The sequence below is a fragment of the Capricornis sumatraensis genome, chromosome 2 (assembly GCF_032405125.1).
Source record: "Capricornis sumatraensis isolate serow.1 chromosome 2, serow.2, whole genome shotgun sequence".
NCBI lineage: Eukaryota > Metazoa > Chordata > Mammalia > Artiodactyla > Bovidae > Capricornis > Capricornis sumatraensis.
In genome coordinates, this window is record NC_091070.1 from 117,064,129 (window position 1) to 117,076,245 (window position 12,117).

Sequence of the window (12,117 nt, forward strand, 5' to 3'; positions counted from 1 at the left end):
CTTTGGCAAATATAACTTTATAACAACAAAACTAGGAAATATGTAGCTCAAAGTTGGCAACATAATCAAAACTGATTGAATTTAATTTTGTGCCTGTCCGGGTGTTTTGTTAATGGGCCAGAGATGACTGGATAAGTAATAAAGACAAATACCATTCATAAATTATTATATAATTTCCATGGAACTGATTTTTCTTGTCTTTATTTTAATAAAATCACTAATTGTATCGATTTGGTCAAGATTTTCCCTAGTTTGTGTGCTGTTGATAGCAATGAACTAAAGAATAAAAGCACAAAGAACACTTTCCAAAAAGTGCAGACCTTGAATTGTTTCATTAATTCAATGTGAATTGAAGCAAATGTAAAACACTATCAAGTGAAAATTGATTACCATTTATTTTCAAAGAAAGGCCCTTTCTTCCAAAAATCATCTATTAAAATGCACACTACTAATTCAAATAGAAAAATATAAAAATGTAAAGCAAATATTTTGAATAAAGCTGATGACTTAAATTTTTATTTTATGAAAGTTTGGTTAAATCTTTTTTTTTCTTTGGCTACACCTTGACTTGTGGGATCTTAGTGCCCTGACCTGGGATTGAACCCAGGCCACACAGTGAAAGCTTGAAATCCTAACCACTAGGCCATCAGTTGAATCTTATTACATGCTTTTATAAGTATAAAACTATTTCCAGCTCTAGTATTCAGGATTCTTCTGGTGGCCAAGGTAAAGAATCAGTACCAAGCTGTATGCATTTCCATCTAGACCTCCACATTTACAAATCGAGGAGTAATACGAATGATTTGATATTGAAAATATTTCTCAAAAATCACATGCAAGAGTTGTGAATACTCCGCTCATTCCTGAATACTTTATGATTGAAACAGGAAGAGAAGCAAGAACATCAACACCCCCTTCCTGGGAAAGGATATATTGTTACATGATCTAAAAGGAAGGATCCAGCAAATGGATTGCTTTTTCTTTTCATTTGCTGAAGACTTCCTCAGGACTCTGCCTTGCCTTCTAAAGCAGGTCCATCTCTAGCCCTGGCTGCGCCATGGCCACACCTTGTCCTGACCCTTGGCTTAGGTGTCTTTGACAGGAAGCCATGGGGCCAGAGACATGGAAGAACATGGGTCACAACAGAGGATGTTTAGGGTTGCGCGCTGCACTTGTGTGTGCCCTGAGCTACGCTTCTGAGAAAGGGAGGTGTCTGTGTGTGTCTGTGTGTATGTTTATTATTAACAGCTGTGTTCTAACAGTATCTACATACCATACCACTCACCCATTTCGATGAATAGGTCAGTGGTTTTTAGTATGTTCACACAGTTGTGCAACCATTAGCACCAATTTCAGTGTCTTTTTTTTTTTTTTATCAACTACTAAAGACATACTGCACCCATGAGCTGTCGCCTCTCCTTCTCCCCTCTCCCAAGTCCCTGGCAACTACTAGTCTACTTCCTTCTGTATGAGTTTGCCTATTTTGTACATTATATATAAACAGAATCATAAGATGTGCCTTTTTGTGGCTGACTTTTTTTACTTAGCATAATGTTTTCAAGGCTTGTCCAAGCTGAAGCATGTATCAGCACGTCATTCCTTTCTGTGACTGAATGAGATTCCAGTGTTTGGAGAGACCACATTTTGTTTACCCAGTTTCCTGTTGATGGACATTTGGACTGTTTCCACTTCTTGTGGCTATTGTGAACCATGCCGCAGTGAACATCCATGTACAAGCTTTTGTGTGGATGTATGTTTCTGTTCTCTTGGAGATGCACTTAAGAGGGAATGGAATTGCTGAGTCACTCGTGTTCTTTAACAATATTTCTGTGTATGCGTGTGTGTTTGGGTATATGCGTGTGTGTGTGCACGCGTGCAGGAGGTCCCAGGACAGGGCTCCTTGGCCTAGGTCTAAGAATGGTGCTGGCAGCCTAGTTTCTGCAGCGCAGTGGGGAAGGGAAGCAAAGGCTTTTGTCACATCGGTGCTGGGCGGCTAGAAAGGCATGTAGGACCAGAATGGCAGCAGCCAGTCAGTTGCAGTTTGGGTCATTTACAGGAGATGTGGTCGACCTCATTTTGCAGTCCTCGTGTGGTGAGGTGTTACCCTCCTGGTTTAGGGCCCTTGCTCTCCTCATCACCTAGGCTTAGAATCTGCAGCACAGCTTCTTGTCTCATCAATAGCTCTCCTGCCTGCCCTCTTCTCTGTACTCCCTCTGCAGCTGTCCTAGCTCAACTGCCTGCCATTTATTACCTCTTGTTTGCCTTCAGTATTTTCTGGTCCCTGGTTTCCCTGGTGGCCCAGTGGTAAAGAATCTGGCTGCCAATGCAGGCAGATGTAAGAGACGCGGGTTCAATCCCTGGGTCAGGAAGATCCCCTGGAGGAGGGCACGGCATTGCTGGGAGAATCCCCATGGACAGAGGAGCCTGGTGGCTTGCAGTCCATAGGGTCGCACGGAGTTGGACACGACTGAAGTGGCTTAGCACGCATAGACGTATGCCAGTGCAGGAGACACGGGTTTGATCCCTGGTCTGGGAAGATCCCGCAGGCTGCAGAGCAACTAAGCCCGTGCACCACAACTACTGAGCCTGTGCTGTAGAGTCTGTGAACTGCAACCTCTGAGCCCAGGCGCCCTAGAGCCGTATACTGAAACTGCTGAGCCCGAGTGCAGCAACCACTGAAGCCTGCATTTCTGGAGCCTGTGCTCAGCAACGAGAGAAGCCACAGCAATGAGGCGCCTGTGCACCACAACTAGAGTATCCTGAGCAGCAGTGAAGACCCAGCACAGCCAGAAATAAGAAGCAAATAAATTAGAAAATTTCTGGTCACAGAAATAATGTATGGATATACAAACCCAACACATTGCAGAAATATGAAATCTAAAACATTGCACCTCCCTGCATACAGAATCCCCTCAAAATAACTGTCACAAACAGTTTAGTATATTCTCTTCCAACATTTTTATACACATTTTAACATATTTTATTTCTTTTTAAAAACAAAAATAGGATAGTATTGTGTATATGGCTTGTTCCGCAACTTGCTTTTCTCTCCATTGGACTATATGTATTTCTAGAAAATACATATAAGTCTGCCTCATTCTTTTAAGTCTATTGTGCAGCTGTACAATAGTTTATGTAACCAGTCCCCTATTTATGGACATTTGAGTTATGGCCAAGTTTCTGCCATGATAAACAGTGCTGCAGTGTTTTTGTATACATTTCTCTTTATGCATTTGTGAGAGTTTGTCTGCAGGATAAACACCCAGAAGTGAAAATATTGGGTCAGAGAACACAGACATTTAATATTTTAAATAGATACTACCAAAGTTGCCTCCAGAAGCATTTGTTGTTCAGTCACTCAGTCGTGTCTGACTCTTTGCGACCCCATGGACTGCGGCATGCCAGGGTTCCCTGTCCTTCATGATCTCCTAGAGTTTGCTCAAACTCATGTCCATTGAGTTGGTGATGCCATCCAACCATCTCATTGTGTTGCTCCCTTCTCCTCCTGCCCTCAATCTTTCCCAAATCAGGGTCTTTTCTAATGAATCGGCTTTTCACATCAGGTGGCCAAAGTACTGGGGCTTCAGCTTCAGCATCAGTCCTTCCAATGAATATTCAGGGTTGATTTCCTTTAGGATTGACAGGTTTGACCTCCTTGCTGTCCAAGGGACTCTCAAAAGTCTTTTCCAGCACCACAATTGAAAGGCATCAATTCTTTGGTGCTCAGCCTTTTTTTATTGTCCAACTCTAATATCCATACATGACTACTGGGAAAACCATAGCTTTCACTATATGGACCTTTGTAGGCAAAGTAATGTCTCTGCTTTTTAATACACTGTCTAGGTTTGTCATAGCTTTCTTTTCAAAGAGCTAGTGTCTTTTAATTTCATGGCTCCAGTCACCATCCACAGTGATTTTGAAATCCAAGAAAATAAAGTCTGTCACTGTTTCCATTCTTTCCCCATCTATTTGCCATGAAGTGATGGGACTGGATGCCATGATCTTTTGTCTTTTGAAGCATTGCATAGTTTATGGTGTCATTATCAGTTCACAAGAATGCTGGTTTCCCTGCCCCTGCCAGCCCTGGATATCTTTGACCGTTGCCTTTGATCAGTCTTGGCAGCATGTCCTCTTGCCTCCCCTGTGGCATCAGCTTCCTAAAGCCCCTTCTACTCCCAGCTTCTCTCCATTTGCACGTCAATCTTCCATTACCTAGTTTTAATAATGACCTTGACAACTTAAAAAATCCCTCTAAAAAATTGAAATAGGCTTGTCCGGGACACCTTTATTCAGCCAATCAACACGTAGTCATTGCCTATTAATCAGGTGCCAGGCACTGTCTAAGTGCAGTGCTGAATGAGAATGATAAGGCCTCTGCTGTTGTGGAGTTTAATTCTTGTAGTGGGGGATGGATCACAAAGGAAGAAGCAGAAAATGATCGAGCAGTTAGTCTGCGTGTGAGGTCACTTCAACCTTATGGACTGTAGCCCACCAGGCTCCTCTGTCCATGGGATTCTCCAGGCAAGAATACTGGAGTGGGTAGACATTCCCTTCTTCAAGGGATCTTCCCGACTCAGGGATCGAACGCGTGTCTCTTATGCCTCTTGCATCAGCAGGTGGATTCTTTACCACTAGCACCACCTGGGAAGCCCAACAGTCAGTTTACTTACTAGACAGTTAAGTGTTATCCTGAGAATTAATACAGGGAGATGTGATGGTTGCTAGGAGGTTGGTTGAGGTTGAATGGTTAAGAAAAGAACTTCTGAGGAAAAAAGCACATAAACTGAGCTCTGAAGGACAAGAGCAAAGATTGGGGAGCAGCATGTGCAAAGGCCGGAAAGTAGGAAGGAGCTTGGCTTCCTAGTGGGGGACGTTGAGAAAGAACGATGGATGAGTGGGTGGAGTGTGGGCTGCTGCTACTGCCCAACAGTTTTGCCGTGGAGGGGGAGGAAAGCTTGGGGCAAGCCCCTGGAAGGGGACATGAGACTGTGGGAAGATGTGTACGGACATGAGATGCTGAAGCATGTTTACGTGCTGATGGGTGGCATTGGGAGAAGAGAAGCTCGTGATGCAGGTCTGAGGGCCTGGGCAGGAGCCATGTTCTTGAGGAGCGGGGGCGCGTGGAATCAAGGCCCCTGGATGGACCTAGGATGTTATCCCTCCTCACAGAAGGGAAGCGGACAGGCGGTCTTGATGTGAGTAGGCCAGTGGTTTGTGGTAAGGAGAGGAGGGGGTTCCTGTCAGATTGCACCAGGTTTTTCCCCAGGAAGTAGAAAGCAAGGGCATTGGCGTGGTGGTGGTATGAAGTGGCAGGGGTGGGAGGAGAATGTGGGAGGTGTGAAGAGTGAGAGGAGGAGAGTGTATATCACTTTGGAGTCTGGGGAAATGTCATTCTGAGGAGGCAGACGGGGCTCACTGAGCATGCGGGGGCTCACTGGAAATGAAAAAAAAAAATTATTTGGCTGCTCTGGGTCTTTTGTTGCAGCATGGGGAATCTTCCAGTCGCAGCAAGCGAACTCTTAGTTGCCACATGTGGATGTGGAGTCTAGTTCCCTGATCGGGGATCGAACCTGGGCCCCCTGTCTTGGGAGTGTGGAGTCTTAGCCACTGGACCACCAGGCAAGCCCCCCATCTGAGCCTGACTTACAGCTGTGCCCAGCTGTCGAGTCGGAGGGAAGCCTTCTGTTCTTCCAGGCCCAGCAGTCCCACTCCTCGGTTCGCTCGCTCACTGCCTTAGTTGAGAGCACGAGGTGGGAGCCCAGGTGAATTCTGCACCTGAGAGCTGGCAGGAGGAGGCAGGCGAGGAGGGAGGGAGAGCAGTGGAAGAGAACCAAGCAGGCCCGTGTCCCCAGCTCAGGAAGTCAGTGACCCTGGGCAGCGGCAGGAGGCCTGGCAGGGCTGGAGGCTAATTTTAGAAGGCCTCCAGGTTCCATTGTTCCGGGTGAAGCTGGGCAACGGAGGCGGTGGCTTGGGGCGGTGATACCAGTGTGGGAAAGGAAGCGAGGCTTCGTGTGAGAAGGATGGAAACTCTGAGAGTGGTGTGCAGGTTTCGGCCCTTGGGGACGCTCTGCCCCGGTTCCCACGGGGCAGGTAGGAAGCCACCCCTCCCCTGACTCCTTTCTTCCATCGTCCTGCTGAGCACGTGGTTGGCTGGAACCCTCAGCACCCACGCCCGCTCCAGCACTGTTGACCGCGGCCAGCTCTCAGGCCAGTGGAGGGTAAATGCCAGTCCATCAGAGGAGCACAGTGGCCCTGTGCGACTGTCCCCACTGCTGGTGAGGCAGCTAGGTCCGCTTTACGTGGAGGGATTTGAGGCCCAGATGCAACCAGTGACTGCCCAGGGTCTCACTTTGGCAGCCGCGCCCTGTCAAGATGTACCGGCTGCTGGTTTAGTCGCTGTTGTGTCCGACTCTCGCGACCCCATGGACTGTAGCCCACCAGGCTCCTCTGTCCATGGGATTCTCCAAGCAAGAATACTGGAGTGGGTTGCCATTTCTTTCTCCAGGGGATCTTCCTGACCCAGGAATTGAACCTGGGTCTCCTGCACTGCAGACACGTTCTTTACTGACTAAGCTATGAGGGAAGGCGTGATCTACCGGGGGATTCCTAGATTTATGGGAGGATAGAACACTGTTCTTGCCCTGGTGAGGTTGGCTGCTGTTCGCATAGCAGACTGTAGGCACAGTGGAGATGCTTTTCTGAGAATTCATGTAAGAAGAGAGGCAGTGCAGGGATCCAGGAATGGGCCCCCACCAGGTGCTAGCTGCGTGACCTTGAGCAAGCCATTTAATCTCTGGGAGACCCCAGGTCCTCATCTGCTATGTGGGCCCCAGAATCCCTGGCTGGTTCTCAGCTTGGATGAGATAACGTGCTGGAAAGCACTGCCCAAGAAGGAACTCTAATCAACATGAAGCTCTGAGGCCACATCAAAGGCTGGATTTTTATCTCAGCCCAAGGGGAAAAGGCTCGCTTCTCAAAAGGAGAAAGGAGTCTTTGTAATTATGTGAGGGTTTCATGGCTAAGTGGATCTTGTTGTTAAAGTCTCATGACTGAAGGGCACACAGGGGAGAGGGATGAGGCGTGCCCAGGCTAGGAAAATTCCAGACCCCGTTGGTCTCCAAGGTCCTCTCGAGGTGGAGAGCTCTTACAGGCAGGGAAAGCCATTCAAGAAGGCCACTTGCATGATTTAGAATTCTGAAGATGACTTGATAGCTGGGTATGTTCTTTGTTGCTTAATAGGTTTTTTCCAGTTAATTCTCCTGGGTTCTTTCCATTTCCTGGGCAGAAGGAGTCAGCTTTAATATATCCCCACTGGCAATAAGCTGCTGCCTGGTAAACGGAGGTGAGAAGGTGAAGATTCAAGGGGGATAGAGGACTTAGGGAAAGGATCTCAGCTCCAGGGTTGGAGGGAAGTCAGGCTGTCCTCAAGGTAACAGAGTCAGCTGATCATTCTTACTTCTCTTATTAGCTGGCGAAAGCCTACTTAGCCTATAAATCAAAGGTCGAATAATGTCCCCTCTGGGAAGACTTCTCCAGTATTATCAGACAAAATTAATGAGTGTCTTCTATGCTCCTATATCAATAAGGATGCTTTTAGATGCAAGTAAGAGGAAATTCCATTCAAATGGACTTAAATAATGAAGAGAATTTATTATCTCAGATGCCTAAGAATTTCAGAAGTAACAGCTTCAGGCATGGTTTGATCAGGACAGCGGCTCTTTTCCTCATTCATCCTCTAGATTCTGGCCTCTTCAGACTTGTTGGCTTTGTTTTCAGATTAACTTCTCTCAAGGAGTCAAGATGGGTGCCAGCAGCGATAAAGACTGCATTCATCCTTCTTGACTTAAGGGCAGAAAGAGAGAATGTGTTCTTCCCCAGCCATAGAGCAAAAGCCTTAAACCCCACTGTGGTTAGACTGACATAAAGTGGATAAGAGAATCCATGCACCAGTTCATATTAGAGCTTCTCTTCCCGAATCAGTCAGTGTGTGGTACAAGCAATGAAATTATGCCAGGCAGATCACCTTGGAACCGGAGTGAAAGCAATCTCATCCAAGCACGTGGCTCCTACAAAGTAGGAGTGGGGTGGTTCCCAGAGGGAGCGTTTTTAGGACAGAGATGAGGGCACTTATTGCCGGGAATGTAACCAACTAATGCCCACTATCCTCCCACGGCACTTGGCAGCCTGTACTAAAATCGGGTGCATTTTGTTAGGCTCTCCAATTCCCCTTAATTGTGTTGAAGTTCAGTTTATCATTTTTTCTTTTACTATTGTATCTGTTGATCTATAGCTTCAATACAATCCCAATCAAAACCCCAGTCTGACCCAAGGTCACAAAGATTTTCTCCTATGTTCTCTTCTAAAAGTTTTATAAATTTAGGTTTTACATTTAAGCCTATGATCCATTTTAATTTGATTTCTGTGTGTAGTGTGAGGTATAGATTGTTAGATTTTTTTTTTTGCATATAAATATCCAGTTGTTCTGGCATTATTTATTGAAAAGACTATCTTTTCTCTACTGAATTGCCTTTCCACACTTGTTGAAAATCAGTAGTATACATATGAGTGTGTGCTAAGTCACTTCAGTCGAGTCCGACTCTGTGAGACCGTGTGGATTGTAGCCCACTGGGCTCCTCTGTCCATAGGGATCTTCCCCAGCCAGGGATTGAACCGGAGTCTCTTAAGTCTCCTGCATTGGCAGGCAGGTTCTTTGACCACTAATACCGCTGGGGAAGCCCTGTGTACACACATGTCTAGGCCTATTTCTGCACTCTGTTCCTTTCTGTTGATCTATTTGTCTGCTTTTTAAAAACTCCACACTGTCTTAATTATTTTAGCTAGACAATTAGTCTTCAAACCAGGTAGTATAAATCCTCCAACTTTGTTTTTCAAGGTTTTTCAGCTCCTCAAGGTCCTTTGCGTTTTCACATTCATAAACTTTAGAACAAGCTCGTAAATATCTATTAAAAAGCTGGCTGGGGTTCTGATTGGGATTGCATTGAATCCCATAGACACTTTGGAAGAACTGGCATTTTAACATCCCTGATCCATGACTGTATATATCTCTCCACTTATTTAGTTCTTCTCAGCCAGGTTTTGTAATTTTTAGTGCACAGATGTTGCATGTCTTTGATCAGATCTACCCCTACGTCGTGGTTTTAAAACTACTGTAATTGTCATTTATTTTGTTGTCATTACTTATTTATTGCTAATAAGTAGAAATACAATTGAATTTTGTGTATTGATCTTGTATCCTGCAACTTCGTTGAATTCACTTATCATTTCCAGTAGCTCTTTTAGAGAACTTCATCAAATTTTCTCCATCGATGATTATGTCATCTCTGAATAGAGACAGTGGTTTTTCTTTTTTTGCTTTGTTTTGTTTAGTCACTAAGTCATGTCTGACTGTTTTGAGACCCTCTGGACCGTAGCCTGCCAGGCTCTTTTGTCCGTGGGATTTTTTCCCAGGAAAGAATGGTGGAACGTGTTGCCATTTCCTTCTCCAGGGGGTCTTCCTGACCCAGGGGTAGAACCCATGTCTCCTATGTCTCCTGCACTGCAGGTGGATTCTTTATCGCTGAGCCACCAGGGAAGCCTAGGCGGTTTCACTTCTTTCTAATATGGATGTCTTTTATTTCTTATCTTGTTGCGCTGGCTGGAAACTTTAGTACCATCATCAGAATAGGTGATGAGTTTGGATGTCACTCATTCCCAGTCTTGGGCAGAAAGCCCTTAGACTTTAACCATTATGTATGCTGTTAACCATAGTTATTTTTGTAGATGCCTTTTATCAGACTGGGGAGGTTTGTTCTATTACTGATTCGCTGAAGGTTTTTAATCAGGAATGTATGTTGGATTTCATCAAATACTTTTGCCACATCTAAAAATACCTCTTTTTCTTTTTACATTTGTTATTAATAACGTAGGGAATTATATTGATTGATTTTCAAATGTTAGACCAATTTTGCCTTTGTTGGCTATATCTCACTTGATCATGGTATTTTATCCTTTATATATATATGTGTATATATATATATTCTTTTTATATATAGCAAAATTCAATTTGCTAAATTTTGGTGTAGAATTTTTGTATCCATGTTTGTGAGGAATTTTGGCCTTGTTTTCTTTTCTTATGATGCCTTTGTCTTGTTTTGGTATCAGAGTAATTCTAGCTTCATAGAATGAGTTAGGGGTACTTCCTCGTCTTCAGTTATCTGGAAGAGTTTGTGTAAAATTGGTATTATTTCTTCCTTGAATACTTGGTAGAATTCATCAATCAAGACATGCAGGGCTGGGGTTTCTTTGTGGGAAGATTTTAAACAAGGAAATTTCCTTAATAAATATAAAAATAAATAGGATTATTCACATTATCTATTTCTTTCTGTATGAACTTTGGTAGTTTGCGTCTTTCAAGCAATTTGTCCATTTAAGTTGTCAAATTTATTGGCATAGAGTTGTTTTCAATATTTCCTCATTATCTTCTTAATACCTAAGAATATGGAGGTTTGTTACTTTCTCAGTCCTGATGTTGATGACTTTTTGTCTTTCCTCTTTTCCCTGATTGATTTGGCTAGAGATTCATCAATTTTTAAAAAAATATGTTACCAGTTTCTTTAAGGATATACAGAGATACACGGGGCAAGGTCTGGGAGGGCCCCGAGCACAGGAGTCTCTGTCCCTTTGGAGCTGGGGACCGTTGTTCTACCACGATGAGGATGTGTTCACCAACCTGCAAGCTCCCCGAACCCCATGCTATTGGGATTTTATGGAGGCTTCCTCGTGTAGGCATGGTCAATTTTAATTAACTCCATTTCCAGCCTCTCTCCCCTCTCTGGAGGATGAGGAGTAGGACTGAAAACTTCAGGCTTCTAATCACAGCTTGGTATTTCTTGTGACCAGCTGTTATCCTGGAGTCAGAGATTCATCAGTTTCATTAGTGTTCTCAAAGACGCAGCTTTTGGTTTGATAGATTTTTTTCTTAATTTTTTAGGTTTTCTATTTCATTGATTTCCACTGATACTCCTTTCTTTCATTTGCTTAGGTTTTAAATTTTCTCTTCTTTCCTTCACTTTTTCTTTTAAATATGGAATGCGTTCACCAATTTGCCTGTCATCCTTACCCAGGGGCCATGCTAATCTTCCCTGTATTGTTCCTGCGTTGGCAGGCAGATTCTCTTCCACTAGCGCCACCTGGGAAGCCCTGTATGGTTCCAATTTTAGTATATGTGCTGCTGAAGTGAGCACCCCAACTTCTTAACATTAAAGCTAAAGTCATTTGTTTGAGATCCTTATTCTTTAAAAAGATTTTTTTTGGCTGTATCCTGTGGGAACTTAGTTCTCTGACCAGGGATTGAATCCACACACCCTGCAGCGGAAGTACAAAATCTTAACCGCTGAACTATTCTTTATTCTTTTCTAATACAGGTATTTGGTGCTATAATTTTTATGTATTGTTTCATGGCAAATTATAATCTGTGTGTTTTCTTTTCATCCAAAATACTTTCTATTGTCCCTTTTGATTTCTTTTTTGACCCATGGATTATTTGGAGGTGTGTTATTTGGTTTCCAAATGGTTGCGGATATTGCCGAGATCTTTCTGTAATTTTTTTTGCGTTTTGTATTTTGGACTGGGGTACAGCCGATTAACAATGTTGTGATAGTTTCAGGTGAACAGCCAAGGGACTCAGCCAAACATATACATGTATCCAATATCCGCCAAACCCTGCTCCCATCCAGGCTGCCACATGACATTGAGCAGAGTTCCATGTGCTATTCAATAAGTCCTTGTTGGTTATCCATTTGAAATACAGCAGTGTGTATATGACCATCCCAAACTCTCTTACTATCCCTACCAGCCCCCATCTCTTGCAACTATAAGTTCATTTTCTAAGTCTGTGAGGTTTTTTTGTTTGTTTTGTATGTAAGTTCATTTGTATAATTTCTTTTTAGATTCCACACATAAGGGATATCATGTATTTCCCCTTCTCTGTCTGACTTCTGTTATTGATTTCTAAGTTAGTTTCATTATGGCCAGAGGATATTTTTATGTGACTTAAATTCTTTGAGACTTGCTTTATGGCTCTGGATATAGTTTGTCTTGGTAAATGTCCTATGTGCA

General features: G+C 43.7%; 1 pseudogene; it reads right to left on the reverse strand.

Annotated features, from left to right (window-relative positions):
- Nucleotides 1-11,077: 11,077 nt before the first annotated feature.
- LOC138074703 (U6 spliceosomal RNA) lies at nt 11,078-11,178 on the reverse strand (annotated as a pseudogene).
- Nucleotides 11,179-12,117: the final 939 nt, after the last annotated feature.